The sequence below is a fragment of the Amborella trichopoda genome, chromosome 7, assembly GCF_054954075.1.
Source record: "Amborella trichopoda isolate Santa Cruz 75 chromosome 7, AtrichopodaSantaCruz75HAP2 v2.0, whole genome shotgun sequence".
Lineage (NCBI taxonomy): Eukaryota > Viridiplantae > Streptophyta > Magnoliopsida > Amborellales > Amborellaceae > Amborella > Amborella trichopoda.
The window spans coordinates 37,643,691-37,666,203 of record NC_142342.1 but is presented as its reverse complement, the minus strand read 5'-3'; the positions used below and the strand labels follow the sequence as shown (position 1 = coordinate 37,666,203).

The following is a 22,513-nucleotide window of genomic DNA, read 5'->3' as shown; positions in this document are numbered from 1 at the left end:
AGCCCCGCTCGCCCTCATAGGCTAGGGCAAGGACCTCTTTGGCCCAGTCAAGGCCGGGGAGGCCCTATGGGGACTAGGAATAACACTAGGTAGAGCTGACAATGGGCCGGGCCTGCCAAGGCCCAGGCCTAGGCCCATGCCCTACCCTATTGCCCTAAGGGCTTGCCTGGCCCGGTCCTCAGGCCACATTTTATGGCCAAGGCCCTAATTTTTAAGGGCCAGGCCGGGTCGAGCCACCTGGTCCATTGTCACCCTTAGGGCTAGGGCTAGCCCAGTGAAAGAAGGACTATGTGATCTAGCCAATTATATACAGTTAAAATTTTTCTTTTCTTTCTTTTATTTGTACCGACTAGAACATTTATAGGTGTTTAAAAAATACAAGTTTATTCATAAAATATATCCTAATACAACTTAAAATGATCTCTTGCATACCACTACAAATCTTTACAACCAAACAAAAAATACTATGCATGACGAATCAAGAAACATGAGGCAAATAGAATTACCAAATACCTTGCCTTAGGTTACCCCCAAGAACTTCGTACGCCCCACATTCGGTCTTCTCCACCAATGACGCATAGGATCTAGGTCCAAACTTGTCTCATAACTTGGAAAGCCTAGGCCAAAAATACTAAAGAGCATAACACGTGATAGGGCTAGACCAAAGCTCAACACATGAGTACAATATATGGGCTAGGGCGTGCCACTCCTTTTGGCTTGGGCGTGCCATCCCCTAGGGCTTCTCAACATCCTAAACCCTAAGTTAGAGAGAGAGATAGAGAGAGAGGTTAGAGAGGGGTATACCAGCTCTAGGGTACCCTAAGTTAGAGAGAGAGATAGAGAGAGGTTAGAGAGGGGCATACCAGCCCTAGGGTTCAAAGGATGAGAGAGAGGCTAAGTCAAGGTGTATGGAAAGGACCTCCCATAGAGAGTATTTATAACACAGAGGCTAGAGTTTTTCCATTATTATGAGATTCAATCTTGACCTTTGATCATGGAGACTTATGGGGTGAAGAGATCTCATCCATTCATTCCTTAGATTAACAATCATGATTAAAAGAATGAGGTTAAACTATTATTCTTCAGTTTCCATAACTTTATTCCCATCAAATATTGTATAGAGAAAATACTATCTTTATGCACATCAATTTCAATTAGTCTCTTACACTTTCCTTTTTGAAATCAATCAAAATCTCTGCAAAATACTTTCCATAAATTTCAAACAAAGTGCAAATCTTCTTTCGTAAGCCACTAGAATAGGAAAGAGAGGGATAAGTGGGGCATCCCACTCATGTGAGGCCCTTGTGGGTGCCACGCCCCACTTGTGGTGCTCCAAAAAATAATCTCAATGGGCCCCCACACATTAATTTATATTTTAGAACATAAAAAGGAATTTTACAAGACCATTTAGTATTTTATTTTCCTCTATGATTAAAACAAATCCAAAAAATTAATTTATCCCTATTTAAAATCATTTTTAATAAAATAAAATACCCAGATAAGCCTAAAAATTCATTTTAATTATCTAAAATATAATTAAAACATAATTAACCATATTTAAGAAGATTTGATGGGAATTAGATCCATAAAGTTAGGATTATAATAAATATATTGAGGACTCCATCTTTTTTAGAAATCGTATCTCATTGTACCTTCTCAAACTGGCCCAATAGTTCCCATGACCACAGCCCTTCGCAGGGATTTATGATTGGACTATCAAAGTCAACCAATAAATGAAGAAGACACGATCCTAGTCCATGGATTACAGGTCTATCCCTGAGAACAAGTCTGGACCCCATTCCACCACTATGAACATGGGTGGGTCCTTCCAACACAATCGAGTGTTGCAGGTAGTCATCTCTACGACACACATACACAATCGAGTGTTGAGTCTTGGTCTAGCCCTAAATATTAATTAGATAGGGGCGTTCTAGCCCTCAGGTGCAGAGGGAGAGAGAGACCAAGTCAAAGTGTAGGACCCCCATAAAGAGAGTTTATAACATAGAGGCTAGGGTTTTTAGGGTCAGGGTTTTCACATCATTATGAGACTCAACCTTGACCTTTGATCATAAAGACTTGTGGGGTGAAAAGTGCTCATTCATTCATCCTTAGATCATCCATCATAATTAAAGGAATGAAGTGGAACCATTATCCCTAAGTTTCATAACTCTATTCCCATCCAATGTTGTGTAGAGAAAATACTATATTTATGCAAATTAATTTAAATCAATCTCTTATACGTTCCTAATCAATCAAAATCTCTGCAAACACTTTCCATAAATTTCAAACAAAGTGCATGGCTTCTTTCATAAGCCACGAGAATAGGAAAGAGAAGGGGAAGTGGGGTGTCCCACCTATATGAGGCCCTTGTGGGCCCATGCCCCACATGTGGTGGACCCATAAATAATCCCAATGGGCCTCCACACAACCACACAATAATGTATATTTTAAAATATTAAAAGAATTTTATACGACCACTTAGTATTTTATTTTTCTATTTGATTAAAAGAAATCCAAAAAATTAAATTTTCCCTATTTAAAATTATTTTTTAATAAAATGAAATACCCAAAGAGTTCTAAAAATTCATTTTAATTATCTAAAATATAATTAAAACATAATTAAACATATTTACAAAGTTTTAATGGGAATTTGATCCATATAGTTAGATTATAGAAAATATACTGAGGGTTCCATCCTTGTTAGAAACTTTATATCATTGCACCTTCTCAACTGGCCTACTAGTTCCCATGACCCATAGCCATTCGTAGGAGTTCATGATTGGGCTGTCAAAGTTAGCTAATAAATGAATGAGACACGATCCTAATCTACGAATTACAGGTTCCTCCCTGAAGACAAATCCATGCCCCATTCCAACACTATGTACTTTAGTCCTTCCATCATTGTCCAATGTTGCAGGGAATAATCTCTTTGGCACACATTCACAATACACACCCTCATCCAGAGGGCTGCTTCCACGATGGTTATGTAGTGTACATGCTGTGTGATGATAATGCTCAAGGGAGTTCTTCAATCAAGCTGCTCATTTTTGTAGCTATACAACCAGCACCACATATCCAAGTTTCATGGGTGAACAACATTATATTATATTGTTTTAGCTGATCTACCAAGTACAAGCAGGTACTTCCACTGGAATGTTAACTTATCTAGATCATTCTTCGTAGAATACATGTATATCTGAATATCCAAGCAACTAAAAGAATCGTGGGACTGTAGCAGCTCCCACTCAAACATAACATATATAATTTTTACTTTTTCAGCATGTAGTACAACAAGTCTAAAAAAAATAACTCCATGCCCTTTGATCTCACAATATGCAAACCTTTTCTGAACCACAAAGGTTCAACCACACTAGTCTCTTGGTTGTAAATACATGCAAACAAAATTATTTTATCCACACAACATGTGTCAATGAGGCCTAACATGATGGCCATCCTATGACATTCCCTATGGTCCATGGTCTTAGGTAATCGAGGATTCTAAAAAACTTAACTATCAGATCACACAATTGGTATTACAAAATATGAATCAAGACGTATGGGTACTTAAAAACCAGTGCATAAATAAATGACACTTCCTTCCATCTTTATAAAATATAATCAAGACTCGTTGTTTTCATTTTTACTAAAAACATTTGAATCGGTAAATTTTTACAAGCAACAATTATAAAATAGCATGGTGGTTTAGAATGATTTTTTATAAAAACTTAGTAGACCTAGCAAGACTATGGAGTTTTCTCAAAACTATATCCATAGACTTGGGTTTTTCAATATAAAAGGTCCAATCTATTTCCAAAGAACATACTTAGCCTTTAAAAACCATTTTACCATATACACTTTGAATTATTACCGAGGCATGCTATACCCACAAAAACAAATCGTAAAGTCCATCTTATGATTTTCTCCAAAATAAATTATGACTAAAAGATGGGTTATCAAAATCCGACAAGTATCTAAAATACATATATTTTCTTGACAAATATTTGGAGACCTAAACGAGATCCACATCATATGCAATGCACCATATCACTTGACATTATTAGGAGAATGGTTACAAAGACCTGGTTCTATCAGAACACTCTCTTTATGCTACATATTTGAATGGGTTATAACCATCCTTCGTATTTGATACTTAGACCCATAGACCTTGATCAAACCACATCTCCATGTGTTTTACCACCTTAAGTGGTTCACACAATCACAAAGAGGCACAAAAACACAGGGTATTAAAAAACTGGCTCTTTCAAACTTGTTGGCACATATCAACTAATGTTCATACACTCTATACATATGCACAAAACCAGCCAAGGTATAAACGAAGCATAAAGGATAATAAATAAATTAATGAATCCTCTTCCTCTATATGACCTTGCCATTTAATGTGGGATAGATTTTATCCCTCGTAGTGTGTGGTATCGGGGCTTGCTTGATCCTAGCTTTTCTTGCTGACAAACTTTTGTAGTCTTGAGAGAGCACACAGCTGATGGAGAATCACTTGGTCATGAGAGTGTCCATCTCTTCAGTATTTGGATTTTTTCTTTTTATACCATGAAGAAACACTCTTCTTCATGCCATCATTCCAAAAATCACAATTTCAATTCTCCCACTGATCTTTTAGAGTTTCTATGCTATCACCAACACTGTCTGCATTATAACGAGAAACCAAGATACTTTTACATGTACTGTGTTTCTTCTATTTTCTACAGTTCCCGAATTGATCACCCTTCACATAGAGTGTCATATCTCCCCAAAATTGTATTACCTCTCTCTGAAGTTTTATTGTTACAAACCATACTCATGGCATACTTATAAAACATTGAATGAGCTTTCAAAAAATTCCATTATGAGGAGTACATAGATGTGCGATTCAATGCAGAATAGAAGATGAGCATCCCATAAAAATATGATATCTCTCAACTCACAAAGAGTTTGTATCTGAAAATTTTTAGTGTAAAAAAATAGACTCAAAATTATAAAATCAATTCTCAGTGCCATCCCGAAACCACACCATTTAATGAGTCTATTAATTAGTGATATTCACATCACAATACAATTTTCATAGCAGAAAATCAAGTTGTGCACCTCTCAATAAAATAATTATTTCTCTCAATCCACAAAGATTTTCTTCCTGAGACATTTTCTGTTGAAAATTAGACTCAAAACCAAAACTCAACATCATGATGTGAATCTCAAATAATATTTTTATTCATGAAATTAAATAAGTAATATTCACGTCACAAAATATGTCATACTGTAGAATTCCAGAATGTACACTATCTAGTAAAATCGTCTTCTTTTTATCCACATGGATTTTCCCTTCCAAAGTTCTTTTGTTTCAAAGTAGACACATAAAGGCAACAAATAAGTTTATGTAGGCTTCATTTCACTTGAAAAATGTAGATATTCACATCTTAATGAAACACACAAAAGTGCAGAAATTCAGGATGACCCCTCTCCAATAAAGAATTTTTTTTTTTTTAATTTCCCATGGATATTTCTCTCTTAAATAATTTTTGATGAAAACTATACTCAAAATGGCAGCTTAAGAACCCAGTGTGGGCCTCAAAGAATTATGTTAAGAATGGAAATAAAATTATGACATTCATGTCATTGAAACAATTTTTATTACAGAAAACAACACTTGCGCACCCTTCAATAAAAGGACCATATCTTTTAAACGAAAAGGTTTTCACCATTAAATTAATTTCTTTTGAAAGTAGACTCAATTTGATAAGGTACTGTCAAATATTACTCATAAATAAAATTATTTGCTTGGTGAAAAAATTCACAGAACTCATTGTACAGTTCTTGGATTTTGGAGGTTCAAAATTGATACCTCTCACTGATGAGTCCATCACTCATAATTCCCTTATGATCTCCCACTGTAATTATGCAAGAAGATCCTCCTATTAAAACACAAAATATCACTGAAGTATGCTTTAGAGAAATACCTCATTCTCTTGCTCATGTCATTGCTCCAAAACAACACAGCATACCCTATTCTGCAGAGTACCTTTCTATTGTAGGAATCATGCCAATAATCTTTCTGGAGGTTTCCCATAAGACTACAAAGCCATTGTATTTCAAATCTCTGACTTTCAACTCACAAAAAACAGTGAACTAAAAGTCATATGGCAACAAGAGACCTTGCTCTGATACCAATGAAAGTTGGACTATATAACCTAAGCAAGTGTATACCGATTAAAATTTTTCTTTCTTTTCTTTATTTTCACCACCGGGATTACTTACAAACGTCCAAACACATTATGAGAAACAATAAAACATAAGGAATCCCAAGGACTCTTATTTGCTTGCCATCAAAACAAAAATACATTCATAATAGGAATATTAAAAATTACATAAAAGATGTAATTAAATCAATAAAGCTTTAAACAATAATATACTGCATACCTTGGCTCAAGTGACCCCCAAGCACTTCGTACACCCCACACCGGGTTTTCTCCACCAATGGCGGATGAGATCTAGGTTCAAGAACTTGTCTCACAACTTCAGAAGCCTAGGCAAAACTAGCAAAGAGTATGACGTGAGATAAACTAGACCAAGGCGCAACACATGAGCATAAGTTCAGGCAAAACAGATAGCATGACATGAGATAAACTAGACCAAGGCGCAACACATGAGCATAAGGCCAAAACCTATGGGCTAGGCTTTGTGGCTTTGGGCGTGCCACCCCTTAGGGTTTCTTTTCTTTTCTAAACCCTAATCATAGAGACAGACGAATAGAGATTAGATAAGGTCGTGCCACCCCTTTGGCTCAGAGAGAGAGAGAGATAGAGTTAAGTTTGTGAGGTGTAGAGAATGAGCCCCCATAGTTAGTGTATATAACATAAAGGCTAGGGTATCTAGCGTCTGGGTTTTGCCACCATTATGAGACTTAATCTTGACCTTTGATCTTAGATACCTGTAAGGTGAAGAGATCTCATCCATTCATTCCTTAGATCAACCATCACGATTAAAGGAATAAGGTGGAACCATTATCCCTTAATTTTCATAACTATATTCCCATCAAATATTGTATAGAGAAAATATTAAATTCATTCCAATTATTGTCTTACACTGTTTTTTTTTTTAAAACAATCAAAATCTCTACACAAAACACTTTCCTAAATCTTTCAAATCAATTTGTATGTGTATGATACATGGCTCAAATAGGAAGATAAGAAGGAGGAGGGGCGCACCACCTCATGGGTGGCCATGTGGGTCCCACTCCCCACAATATGGTGGGCTCAATGAACCCCAATGGGCCTCCAATATCTTAAATATAATTTTCAGATAATAATAAAATATTTATAAAGCCTCTAAATATTTTATTTTTCTCTCTGATTAAAATAAATCCAGAAAATTGATTTTTCTTATTTAAAAATTATCTTTTAATAACATAAAATAAAATATCTAATGGTCTAAAATTCATTTTAATTATCTGAAAAATAATTAAAACATATTTAAATATATCTAAGAAGATTTGATGAGAATTGGATCCATATAATTAGGATTACAACAAATATATTGAGGATTCCATCATCTCTAGAGATCGTGTCTCACTACACCTTCTCAAACTGGCCCAATAGTTCCCATGACCCAGCCCTTCGCAAGGGTTCATGATTGGACTATAAAAATCAACCAATAAATGAAGGAGACATGATCCCAGTCTATAAATTATATGTCCCTCCCTGGAGACAAGTTCAAGCCCCATTTCAAAATTATGCTCTAAGGGTCCTTCCAACATAGTCCAGTGTTGCACGGAGTCATCCCTTTCGCACATGTACACGTCTCACATTGCAGGGAGTAATCTCTTCCGCACATGTACACGTCACACATCCTTATCCAAAGGACTACTTCCCAAATGGCTATCTAACGCACATGTCATGTGATGGTAATGATGAGGATTTAGGCTCTTAATCCATATCCCCTGGCCAATTGTCTTGAGCACAACTCCAGCCTCATCAAAGGATAACCCCACATCGAAACCCTTATCGATTGTGCGCACACAATGCCCAAGACTACGAGTTAGACATCACAGTGAGCCATAGCCAACCAAAGCTCATGTGAGTTTAGGCATTAGTAATGCTTCAAAGTTCAAAGTGGACCACACTCCCACTTGAACAAATATTTCATTATATACTATCAATACATTCTCTCATAAGACTTTTAAATAGCCACATATCCTCGACACTTCATGCATGCCATAAAAAATTAGAAAGAGGGTGCTATATGTGGGGCATGCCATACATAAGGCACTAGTGGGCCCCATGCACCTCCCCGTGTGGTCTCTATAGGTGGGGCCCATGAAGACTAATGGGCCCCCATGTGTATTAGTAATTTTAAAACTAATAAAATGGTTTTTAGAAAACATCTAGTATTTTTGTTTTCTCTCTGAATAGTTAGATACCTGAAAATGCAGTTTAAGCTTATTTAAAAATAAAATCATTTTGATAAAATAAAATATTCAGAGACTTATAAGTTTTTTAATATGCTAAAAATAATTTATAATCAAATTAATTATGTCTAAATTAATTTGATGGGAATCATATCCAACTTCGTTACAAAAGATGCTAAAATACTGAGGCACTCCATTTTTACTAGTGACTATGTTCCACACTCACTTTTTCAAATTGACCCAGTAGTTCCCATGACCCATAGTCCATCACAGGGATTCATGATTGAGCTATCAAAGCCAGCCAATTGGTGATGATAGCACAATTTTAGTCTATGGACTACAAGTTACCCTAGGGACAAGCCTAAGTCACACAGATCTGTGCACACACATCATAATCAATGCATGGGGGCTATCTCTCGTAAAGGTACATGCAACACCCTCAATGATGTTCAATTCTTGATACAACTATCATATATACGTACCATGTGATGGTCATGATAAAGATTTAGCCCTTGTCCCCTTAAGCCTACCAATGACACACAAAGGTCACACAGTCCTTTGGCTAACTACCTTGGGCATCTCACCGACATCATCAAGGGGTAACCCTACTAACCCTTCACAGTTGTGCTATATGCCCAGCTATGATAAGGTTTTACAACTCAACTCAGCCTAGTTCGTCAAGCCTTGTTTGAATCTCAGCATTAGAATTGCCACTTTGGTCCCTCTGGACCATACTCCAACTGGAGTTAGTTGTACATGCTCTCATAAGGCTTTTAAATTGCCACATATTCCCAACAATCGAGTCACAAAGACTATGAATGCCACAAAGGCGTAATCAAGTCACAAAGGTTTGGAATGCCACAAAGGCATCATCAAGTCACAAACACTCGAAATTCCACAAAAGCAGGTAATCATATGATTGTTGTAAGGGTTAATGCAACCACAAAGGCTATCCATGATACTATATAAATAATGGGCTCCAACATGCTACTCAAGCATCAATATGCCACTAAGGTTAATATCATTGTAAAACATCTATACGTTTGAGTCCCATGGAAAATGCAGTTCTTACAAGCATCAATGAAAACAATTTACTTTTCCAAGTAGTAAAGTTGAAGCCATTTATTTTCTCTATTTTTACCAACTAGGAAAGAATAGTCTTTGTAGTGACCATTCAAAGTAACTAAGGCTCTAATACCAAATGCAAGGATCGATATGGAAAGGCTAATAATACAAAATTCAGCAACCCAACAACCACAATGTGCTTTAAAGTCTAACTTATTAGAACCACTTAGGAATTCCATCAAACATATGGCATGCATCTATTGTTTCTTTTCTTTCCCACTAATATATCAGTCACCAAAGGACCATGAAAATGGATACAAAGTCGCAAGAAAACCTTCCTGGAAGTGAGCCAAGTTTTTTGCATGAAAAGCAATTCAATGATCTTGGGGAAATCAATAAGAAGCAATTCAAGGATCTTGGGGAAATCAACCAAGTTTATTGTATAAAAAGAAATTCAAGAATCTTGGGGAATCAGCCAAGTTTATTGTATAAAAAACAATTCAAGAATCTTGGGGAAATCAGCCAAGTTTCTTGTATAAAAAGCAATTCAGAATATTGGGGAAATCAGCCAAGTTTATTGTATAAAAAGCAATTCAAGAATCTTGAGGAAATCAGCCAAGTTTATTGTATAAAAAGCAATTTAAGAATCTTGGGTTAGAGTCAGAGAGAAACTAATGGATAACCTTGCAAGGCTTTTGGGTGTGTCCTTGTGATCAAGAAACCTCTAAAATTTGTAGTATAGGCAGTGGGAAGACCATAGTTAGGCAGAATGGATGGAGTGTGGCATTAATTCATTGCTAGCAATGCAAAGATTCCAACACAAATCGGATGGCTGGAATTGTCCATATTTATCGTTTGGAGGCAGAATAGCCTTGACCAAAGCTACACTATAAAAAAATGATGGAACAAAGTTATCAAGATTATGTTCATCTTTATTTAAGTACTAAAAAATGCATTAGAATTTGGACTTGTATTGAGTAACATGAGTAATTACAAACATATTGAAAATGCAATTCTTAGGCAGTCCGGTTCAAATTCATTTTGGTGCCTCGTTTTCCCAATTGTAGCAAAAAAACTTTTGAAGATCTCCGAATCCATCACTGGATGCACTGGTAATCTTCAATCCTTGAGAAACAAGACATAAATCCAACAGAAAAAATGAGAAGCTACAGAGAAACCTGTATTCGTCAAATTGTTTCAATCTGCACCATCATTAATGATTCATTCAACGGTGCCCTGGAAAATATAGAGAGTATGTCCGTCTCGTACTCCATGTGAGCGCAACGTGCGATCATCGTCCATCAATTCTCCGGCAAACACGAGGAAGTGGCGATCAGGAGCAAGACCCTCCATGTCCCAAAGCTTGGCCTTGAGACTCCGAACGGTGTCCGAGTAATTGGCATTGACACTGATTCTGCGAGGATTGGTGGCCGTCTCTACGAAAATTTGCATGTTTCTCTGCGAATGCCTCCTGTGACGATCCATTTCAGATGCTCTGTTCACCCCTGAGCTTTGATCACCCCTCATATCAGTTTCGTTTCTTCTTGTTTGTGCTAAACCTGAGGATGACGGTTCCTGATCATACAGGAATGCTCTATATATATAGTTTTTGCCCTTCTCGCGAAACTTCTTGACCTTAGTTCATGCTTCTTTATCTATCGCCCTTGATTTTGCTATTAATATCTAAAGAAGCCTGACTGATAAGATCAATATCCTGGATTTGGGGGAAGGGGTTAAAAATAGTTTCCATTCTTAATTAAAATATTATTTGGGGTTTGAGTGGATTGAGGACTATTTACAGCAGACGCGACGTATTAAACTTTTTGGTAGTTACAATAACAAAATATTTCTTCTTTTCTTTTCTTTTCTTTATATTCGATGAAAAAGTTAGTAGTGTAAGCCATAGTTACTGGGAACCGGAGTAGGAACGACTTCGGGATCGGGAACATTGTTGACATGAGCCGAAAGATTTGGTAGTCTGGGATCGCGATCCGTGCAGATCTGGAACGATAATGGCGGATTGACATGAGGCAAAAGATTCGGTAGTCTGGAATCGCGATCCGTACAACGTATTAACTTGGAAAACAACATCGGCAGATTGACATGGGCTAAACGATTCGATAGTCCGGGATTGTGATCCATATAACATATCTAGCACGGAGCTATACGGATCTAGCTCAAAACTGGATCCTATATATAAAAGATCTCGGTCCTAATGCTCGGGAGAACTAGATCCCATATAGTAAGCATTTCTGACTTTTCATAGATCTCCACCTAAATACATTTCACAGATCACCACCTAAATACATATCACAAGGGCCGCGTTAAATTGGGTCTTCCATCTATAATTATAAAGGGAAAATCTTATATAGAGCCTAGGCTCGAAAAAATTAAATTAGAGCCTAGGCTCAAAAAAATTAAATTAGAGCCTACTTCAAAAATTTCACTAGAAGTGGTTGTTTTGATGTCCATATATCTTCCGATTGATCATCTTGACCTTACGATGCACCTTAAAATGCATGGACTTGATAGAAAAAATGGATTTCAAGTTTTGGAAATAGTACATCTTGTAACGCATTTTTGAACTGTCAATTTTTAAGTCATCCAAGTTTTCACAGATCTGCTCGATCAATACTATTTTTGAAGCTATAAGTTTTATAATTAAAGATGAAAATATATTTCTTGGCTAGTCTAAGATTTCCAGTATTGAAACCACATTTCTCGATACTATTTGAAGGTGGGCTCTAATTCGATTGTTTAGAGCCTCGGCTCCATACAAACTGCACCCAAACATAAATGCATATATAAAAAATCACAATCCCTCTCATAGAAACTTGATCACAATCTCGCTCACAAAACTACATCCCAGTGTTTAAAAAAACGCCGAGTCGAACCGGTTCGACTCGAGAATCGCCATGGAGGTATCGAATCGCTTAAAAAAACGGGAATCGTCCGGTTCTAGAGAGAAATGGACGATTCTGCACAGTGACTCGCCGATTCACTGTACGGAATCGGCGAGTCCCGTGAAGAACACGGGTTGCACAGTGTTCTTCACGGGATTCTTCGAAAATTGTCATTTTTTGATAATTTTTCGTGTTTTTTTGGCATGTGATCTAATTTGCAAGCTTTAAACAGCTTTATTCAGCTTTTACACGGATTAAGTGGTTGAAAAATTTGGTGTTTTTGGATCACGAAACTTGCATTTTTAGGGTTTCAGCCTTTCCTTGTGTTTCATACCAAATAGGGCATGAATCTTTCAAAATTTGTAGGCATTTTGATCGTAAAGTTGTTCATCAAAACCTTTTGTTACTAATTTGTGATAATCGTTGAGAAAAACAGAGTTTTTTGGAGATTGAAGGCTCCGGTTCACAAAACCAGGTAAGAAGTTTGGGTTTTTCCTTTTTTCCATCATATGATTAATTTCACTGCATATTTTAAAGATAATGAGTTCAATTTGTAGGGTTTTTAATCTTTATTGTGTCTATTATGATTTAACATATTCAATTTTATGTAATTTGGTCAATTACAACATGAAATTTGAGATGAACACAGAGATGTCTGCGGAACCAAAATTCTGCTTTTTTTTTTTTTTCCACCTTTTGATTTTTTTTTCATGATATATTAGAAATAATGTGTTCAAAATTTAGGGTTTTGATTCCTTATATTGTTGTTTATCAGAAAATGTACTCAATTGAATATAATTTATTCACTTAGAGGTGGATTTTATAGTTAAAATGGCTTATGTAAGATGGCTCTGTGAAGAACATAATTTTTTTTTTGTAATCAATGATCGATTTTTTTATAATACTTGATTGATTTTGTTTTAATCCATGATCGAATTGTTTTTTTTTTTTTGTAATCCATGATCGAATTTTTTGTTTTTGTAACCAGTGATAGAATTTTTTGTAATCCATGATCGAATTTTTTGTTTTATTTTTTTATTTTGTAACCCATGATAGAATTTTTCGAAGTCCATGATCGAATGTTTTGTAATCCATGATCGAAATGTTTGTTTTTTTTTGTAATCCATGATTGAAATGTTTGCTTTGTTTTTTTTTATCCATTATCGAATTTTTTGTTTTTTGGTTTTTTTGTAACCCATGATAGAGTTTTTTGTAATCCACGATTGAATTTTTTGTAATCCATGATCAAATTGTTTTTTTCTTTTTTTGTAATCCACGATCGAATTTTTTGTTTTTTTTGTTTTTGTAATCCATGATGAATTTTATGTAATCCGTGATCGAATTTTTTGTAATCCATGATAGAATTTTTTGTAATCCATGATCGAATTTTTTGTTTTTGTTTTCTTTTGGTAACCCATGATAGAATTTTTTGTAATCCAAGATTGAATTTTTTCTAATCCATGATCGAATTGTTTTTTTCTTTTTTTGTAATCCACGATCGAATTTTTTGTAATCCATGATCGAATTTTTTGTAATCCATGATCGAATTTTATGTAATCCACGATTGAATTTTATGTAATCCATGATCGAATTTTTTGTAATCCATGATTGAATTTTTTGAAAATTTGTGATTTTTTTTTTAATCCATGATCGAATTTTTTTTTTAAATCCATGATCGAATTTTTTGAAAATTTGTGATTTTTTTTTTAATCCATGATCGAATTTTTTGAAAATTTGTTAATTTTTTTTTTAATCCTTGATCGAATTTTTTGAAAATTTGCTGTACTTTTTTTTTTTTATTTCTTTTTATCCATGATCGAATTTTTTGAAAAATGATGATTTTCCGAAAAGATGTGAAAATCGTTATAAGGTTTTGATTATCATGATGTATTAAACCCAATTTTTAATTTTTATTGTTTGAGTTTGCTGTACTTTTTTTTTTTTTTCCATGATTGAATTTTTGAAAAATGATGATTTTCCGAAAAGATGTGAAAATCGTGACAAGGTTTTAATTATCATGAGGTATTAAACCATATTTTAAATTTTTATTGTTAAAGTTTTTGTTGAAAAAATTGTATGTTGAAAGATTATTTATGCAAAAAAATGCATGTTATTATATTTTTAATGCAAAACTTTATTTTTTTTATCTTTTGTTCATGGATTTTTTAGTTGGAATGACTGATGTTAGCTGGCTCTGTGAAGAATTGTTTTTATTATTAATTTTTTGATGCAAAAAATGTATGTTCTTGATAATTGAGTTGTAGCCATGTTTGGAGCTTGCATTTTGTATTATATTATCCTGAATGTTTGTAATTGATATGTACGAAAATATTATTATCAATAAAGGTATTTTGCAATAACAAATAACAACAAATATGACTACATGAACTACCGCAACATATTATCACTACACATGGTGATTATTTTACTTTTTGAACTGTCAGGTTAATTTTATACTTTTTACATCTTAAAACAGTTGAATCATATCAAGATCTGCAGAAGACCCTACATGGCAACATGGGGTCAGACTTGATCCCAACAAAAAACACAAAATTATTTGTAATTACTGCCAAAGAGTGATAAGCAGTGGGGTACATAGGTTCAAGCAACACTTGGCAGGGGTTAAGGGAGAAGTTTCTGCATGCACTAGTGTCCCTAGTAATGTAAAAAACAGATGGCAGCAATTCTTAATGCTAACAAAGGTAAAAAAAATTACCAAACATAGAATGAATGAGGAGATAGCTAGTTTATATACGCCATCAAGCAGGAATAATACAGATGAGCAATATAATAATGACCTAAAAGAGCAATATAATAATGAGCTGGACATGGCCACGAGATTGAGTTTACATGAACAATATCAGAGGGAACGTGGGTTTAGAATGCCCGATAGGTCTAGCTCAGATATGCATGGCGGGCCTAGCTCGGATATGCATGACGGGCCCAGCTCGAGCATGTATGGGGGGCCCAGCTCAAATATGTATGGAGGGCTTGGTGGCAATATGTATCAAGGAGAATCAGATGTTGAAGAAATTGTTTCTAGGTTACCTAAGAGTGCCAGTATTGCAGGTCATGGTCGTAAAGACCCATTTCTCTCAAAGCCTAAGTCACAACAGATGACCCGAAAAGGCATGGTTAAAGGTACAAGAAACATGTTGGGGAGATATGTTGGTAAATGGTTCTACGATAAAGGGATTTTCTTTGATGCAGCCAATAGCCCATATTTTCCACCTATAGTCAGTGCAATCCAGAGAGTGGGGCCCGGGGTAAAACCCCCGACGGCATATGAGCTCAGTGGGCTAATATTAGATGAAGAGGTGGAGGAAGTTAAAAAGTGGATTGAAGAATATAAACAGAGTTGGCCAAGGACAAGCATTACTCTCATGAGTGATGGTTGGTTGAATAAAGTTAGTAAAAAGGAGTTTTTAAACTTCTTGGCCTATTCCCCAAAATGTACAGCTTTTTTGTCTAGCAAAGACGTATTAGGGATGAAGAAGGATGCAAACTTCTACGTACGGCTATATGATCAAATAGTGGAGGAGGTGGGAGATACGCATGTAATCCAGTTTATTACGAAAAATGCGCGTGCATGTGTTTCTGCGGGCAGCAAGTTGATGGATAAGAGGAAACATCTAGTATGGACCCCGTGTGCTGCACACAGCATCGATCTTATGTTAGAGGAGATCGGTGAGATCAAAATTGTGAAGGAGACTCTAGAGGAAACAAGGTTAGTGTCGAGATTTATATACAACCACTCTAAAATTTTATTTCTGTTTAGAGAACACTCTAAGAAAAAAGAGATAATCAGGGCTGCCATAACCAGCTTTGCGACCGATTACTTAGCTGTGGACTCCATTCGAGAATCTGAAGGTGCATTAAAGAGATTGTTTACTTGTAAAGAGTGGTTAAATGACCGCCTCTCGAAGTTCAGTACCGGTATAAAAGTGGACAACATAGTCTCAAATAGGCGGTTCTGGTCTCGATGTTCTAGTGTTGTAGAGGCCACTGCCCCTTTGGTCACGGTGTTAAGAATGATGGATGCTGACAAAAAAGCTACCATGGGTATCTTTTATGAAGGTATTGAGAGGCGAAATCAGCTATTGGGGAAAAGTGTAATTTTGCTAGCAAAGTGATCGAGATTATAGAAAGGAGGTGGAACACCAAATTTGGAGGTCCAACTCATTATGCTGGTAAATATATATTTATATCATTACAATGTTTCATTTTAAATCATTTTTTTATGAAATTGTAAATGACATTTTTCTACCTATATATTTTGTAGGTTACTACTTCAACCCAAAATTTTTCTATTTGATACCTGTACAACCCCACAAGATTATGGAAGGGGTCAGATACATTATTGCAAGGTTGGAGAGAAGCCATCGAAACCAACATTGAGTTGTTATATTTTTGAGGAATAATGCACCAAAACGTAATATATTTGTTTTAGCTTGCTATGTATAGGGATCCTATAGGATCCTTCGGAACTAGACTTTCCAGGAATTATCGAACTATGATGGATCCAGGTTATCCCCTCGCTAATATTTTGTTCATTCATATATTTAATCTTATGAATTGTTCTTGCCCTTACAATGCTTTTTGCATTTTAATCCAGCTGAATGGTGTGAGATATATGGTACTGATGCACCTCACCTAAAGAGGATAGCAATCAAGGTGCTCTCCCAGACATGTTCTGCTACTGGATGTGAGCGCAACTGGAGTACGTTTCAATTGTTGCACACTACTAGGAGGAATCGATTCGCTTCTGAGAAGCTTCGTAAACTAGTTTACGTTCATTATAATTTAAACCTCCGAGAGCGACAAATATGAAGGAAGCTTGAAGACTATGGGCCGATAGACTTAAATATAATATTTGTCACAGACCAATTGGTAGTAAAAGAGGAGGAGCCAGTGCTGCACAAGAGAGTGTTCCTTGAGGCTATCGGTGATGAAGATCTTGAAGAAAGTGATGAGCAACATGAAAGAGGAAGCAGCCAGCCAACATATCCACAATTTGTCGGAGATGTCGGTGATATTGCTCCTAATGAGGGAGAGTGGGAAGGGGGTCTAAGAGAAAATGAGAGAGATGATGATTCTGAGGCCACCCTATCCCAACCATATTATTCACATATTGAGTCCGAACAGCAACAGTGTAGGGATGAGCACGACAGTGCAGGTGAGCATGAAAGATGGACAAGCTTCGGGGATTTTGGATTGGAAACACAACAAAACACTAACACTCAGGGATTTGGGAATAGTCAGACGCCTGCTAATATCGATGATTCGTTTTTAGATCGAATCAATGAATTGTCAAACGAATTCAATCAATGGCACCAGCGTGACCAAGAAGAACAACAACGTCGTCTATCATTTTATTTTAGATCGTATGTTACTAATTTTATGCTTTATTGTAGTCTATGTATGTTGATATACTTATTCCATGATAATTCTATGTTTATCCTTTTGTGTGATGTAAATTAAATGCTGAATAGTAGTTCATGCATGGAAAGAACATATCAATATTCGCATATTCATGCAAAAACATGAAAATTCTTAATGGAGTACCCTCATTTCTTATTGAATTCCTAAAAAAAAATATTTATAATGAATTTTAATAATTTTTTCGGATTTATTTGAAGCTTTATTCTGATCGATTTACCCGATTTCCGATCCCGATCGTCGATTCGTCGATCCGGATCAATTTTTTGGGTGCCCGATCCGGGTCACCGATCCGTTTTTTAAACCATTGCTACATCCCATTGCACAACCTACGCGGTTGATCTCGGTCGATCCCATTTTCTTTGGATCTCCGTCATCTCCATCTCACTTTTTACGAAATCTGGGATCTCCACCCAAAATACGTATAGATCTCCCCACCCTTCATGGTATCTCCACCCCTCCATCTTTCCCACTTTTTATGGATCTCCGCCCTAATTACATATTACAACCTTTCCCACCTTTCATGGTATCTCCACCCCTACGCCTTTTCCTATTTTTCATGATCACCTGGATCACCTAAATACTCATGAGCGCAATCCACCTAAAATGGGTCTTCAATCCATAAATATAAATGATCACAATCCCTATAAATAGGGTTCTTGATTCATAAATATAAATGATCACAATCCCGCTCACGGAAACTAGATCCTAAATACTCATGCCCCCAATCCACATAAATTGGAGTCCTCAATCCACATAAATTGAGGTCCTCGATCCATAATTATAAATGATGAAATCCTATTAAATTGAGGTCCTCAAACCATAAATACAAATGATCATGCGTAGTTCCTTCGATCCACAGGGCTCCTCGATTATAAATTTAATTGGGTTAAACTAGGTCGCACTTAATGTTGTTCCCTCGATCCACGTAAATTGTTCCCTCGATCCATATAAGTTGGGGTCGTCTCCATCCACATAAAGTTCCAATGGGACCCTCGATCCATATATATAAATGATACGTGGTTTACTCTATCCACATAGATTGTGGCCCTCGATCCATAAATATAAATGAGCACAGTCACCCTAACGGAAACTAGATCTCTATTCCCTGTTTCCATTGTATTAAACGGTTGTTCCCTCTTTCCTCTCTCCATTGTGTTCCATTGCACAAACTTAAGTGGTTCCCTCTTTACATTGTGTTAAATGGTTGTTCCTCTATTATGTTAAAGGGAGCTTTCAGTTATTCCTATTGCATAACTTACGTGGTTCCCTCTTTCCATGGCGTTAAATGCTCTAGCTCTTCTAATTCTTGATGTTTATAACTCTATTTTAATACTTCATCTTCCAAAATTTATAGGGAAAATTTGAGGCTAATTCACTAGCTCACGTCTACATATGAGCCCAATGTCTCAGATTGAATTTGAGCTGATCTGACATTTAGAGCCTCATTTCGTATTTAAGTTTTGAGTTTTTTTTCTACAAATTTAAATCACTTAACATTTTGGGCGTGTATTATTTAAAAATAGAATAATCTAATAAACCTATAAAAAAAATAATTTACAAAAAATAAATAGACCAAAATAAACTTTTAAGGGATTTTTTGGTTAATTTATTTTTCATGAATTATTATTTTTATACTATTTTTATTAGGTGTCAGTTGATGAGAATAATAGATGATCAAAATTTCAAGTGATTTGAATTTATAGAAAAAAATTAAAATTAAAATACTAAATAAAGTCTTAACTGTCAGATCGGCCCATATTCAATCTAAACCGTTGGGCTTATATGTAGCGGTGTGCTAGTGTATTAAGCTCAGCTTTTCTTATATATATATATATATATATATATATATATATATATATATATATATATATATATATATATATATATATATATATATATATATATATCACTCTAATTATATTAATTTTTGATGTCTAGGATTACCATAAGATATAAATGAATATCCACAAATATAGGAATCAAGATCTTGGGGGATTGAGATCCTCATATGATAGGGATCACGATCCACAAATAGAGGGATCAAGCTCGCCTATTAGGGGATACACATCTATGCGAATAACGGATTGAGATTCCTGAAAAAAAGATGACGCTCCCCACAAAAGGAAAAAGATTTGGATCGTGATAGCTGGACTTGGGATCTGGAAGTATACCCTTTCGGGACTATCCTGGTAACTATGTTTTGCACTATGCAAAAACAACCACAACCCACCTAGCTTTCTATATTGAAATCTACCCCTTCTCTCTCTAAAACAGTTTACCTAAAGTTCATTTTAAAACGTAGAACCACCTCAAAAATCCATCGAAAAATATTGTTTTAATGTTGAAAAACCCTCTAATTGATCATCTCCCCATCGAGATGTATAAATACGAAAAATAAAAAATAAAAAATTTTGAGTCTCCTAAATAGTGCATCTTGCAACACATTATCTTGACCGTCTATTTTCAAGATTTTCATATATTTATAGATTTACTTGATTTTAACTATTTTTTTTAGTTTAAAATTTTATAATTAGATATCAAATTAGATTTTCATATAATTCTAATAATTTGTTACCCCAAAATTGCATGTTATGATGAAATTTGGTGGTGCGTCTTAATTGGATTGTTTAAAGATGCAACCTTATGAAAACAACACCCAATATATAATGCTTGTTTAATACCTGTCTTTCTGATATAGGGTACTTCAGATATTTTTACTGGGAGTTGTCCTGAGTAATAAGCATGCATCGTATAAGGATAGAAATAAGGGTGTTGGGTTTGGATTAACCTCTCTATGTGGTCTTATCTCCAACTCTTTGGCCTTCATCTCTTAATTATTAATTGTGGGTTCTTAACTCTATCCCATATTATCGCAACTAATCATGGTACGTTTAGTTGGTATATAAATAAATATATTTTTGAAAAATACTTATCTATGAAAACATTTTGCAGAAATTTTTTTTTGCAAACTTTATTTTATAAGTTAACGCGAATTATCTATTAACACGTTTAAACCCTGGGTTTAAAAAAGGAGCCTTAATTTTATAAAGATTGTAGGACATATTATTAAATTTAAGAGAAGAGAGAGACAAAATAGGACTTTATTTTAAGATAACTATATTAAAGAGAGGAAGAATTTGAGAATGCACAAAAGAGATAAGTCTACTTTTTTTTTTTTTTCATCTCTATATTGTTCCATAGAGAGTGAGAGAAAGATTGTTTTCATATTTTAATTTGAGGAGAGAGAGAATATGCATAAGTGAGATATAATGAGAGATTTTAAGAGAGATTTTGATGAACGAGAGTATGTGCAAGACATAAATGAGAGATTCTAAGAAAGATTTTGAGAGGGAGATGCAAGAGAGAATGAAAGATTTTAAGAGATGAGAGTATAGAGAGAGAATGAGAGATTTTAAGAGTGGAGAGTAGAGAAAGAGAGAATCTCCTACTACAAGATTTTATTAGGATTTGTTTGAGAGAGTATACACAAGAGAATGATAATGAGAGATTTTCGAAGAGATTTTGAGAAGGAGAGATAATGAGAGATGTTGAGGAGAGAGAGTACATGGAAGAGAGAGAGAATGAGAGATTTTAAAAGAGATTTTGAGAAGTAGAGAGAGTAGGTGAAAGAGAGAGAATGAGAGATTTTAGGAGAGAATGAGAGATATAGGAATCTATTTTATAGGATAACTAAATGTGTGAGAGAGAGAGTACATGAGAGAGAGAGAATGAGTATGTATAAGAGGGATCTTCACACCTATTTTATAAGAATTTATTTTAGAACGCGGTTTCTATGCAACCAGCCAGCATATTGTTGAAACATGGACTTGGCAATAAATATATTTTTTAAATATAATTTGATCCTAAGTTTTAGACAATACACAATCTTTAACATGGAGATCATGAATATGGAAAAAAAAAGCAAAAAAGGAAAACTAGAAATAATAATTATAGTAAAAAACATTTGGATCATCAGTTACAATTGTTTTTAGGAAAAAGTTTATAAAGGGATGCAACCTTATAATTTAGAACTATGGATGCCCCTCAAAAATCCATCGGAAAAGGTAGTTTTAGTGTTGAAAATCCCTTTGATTGATCATCTCTACAACGAGATGTATGACTATGAAAACTAAAAAGATTTTAAGTCTCATAAATAGTGTATTTTACAACATTTTATCTATACTGTCCATTTTCAAGATTTTCATATGTTTACAGATCTACTTGATTTTAACAATTTTTGAAATTTAAAATTTTATAATTAGATATAAAAATAGATTTTGACATAATCCTAAAAACATTTTACATCAAAATTATATACCATGAAAAAATTTGAAGGTGCACCTTACCTCTACACCTACGGATGCGTCCGTAGCAAACTACACCCTTGTTTTTTTACCTCTGGACGGCATTTTGTAGAATACGATCCAACCCACATGAAACAAGTTTCCTTTATTTCATAAGATAACTAAATTTGACAGAGAGATATAGATGATCTCAACATTGTCTAGAGTACACCAAGAGAGAGAGATTTCTTGATTTTAATGTCAATGCTTATCTCAATATTGTTTTCATATCTTAATTTGAGTGAGAGATCGACATTGCTTCCGTATTCTATTAAGAGATTTCCATATCCATCCTTATCTCAACATTGTTTATATATCTTAATTAGAGAGAGAGAGAGGAAGGG

The 22,513-nt window shown here is 35.1% G+C and overlaps 1 long non-coding RNA gene across 1 annotated transcript; it reads right to left on the bottom strand.

Annotated features, from left to right (window-relative positions):
* Positions 1 to 4,030: 4,030 nt before the first annotated feature.
* LOC148781396 (uncharacterized) lies at positions 4,031 to 11,163 on the bottom strand. Its single transcript, XR_016059751.1, has 2 exons — positions 5,855 to 11,163; positions 4,031 to 4,662 (listed from the first exon to the last, which is right to left on the bottom strand). It is a non-coding gene; the product is annotated as an uncharacterized LOC148781396 (long non-coding RNA).
* Between the last annotated feature and the right edge of the window lie 11,350 nt (positions 11,164 to 22,513).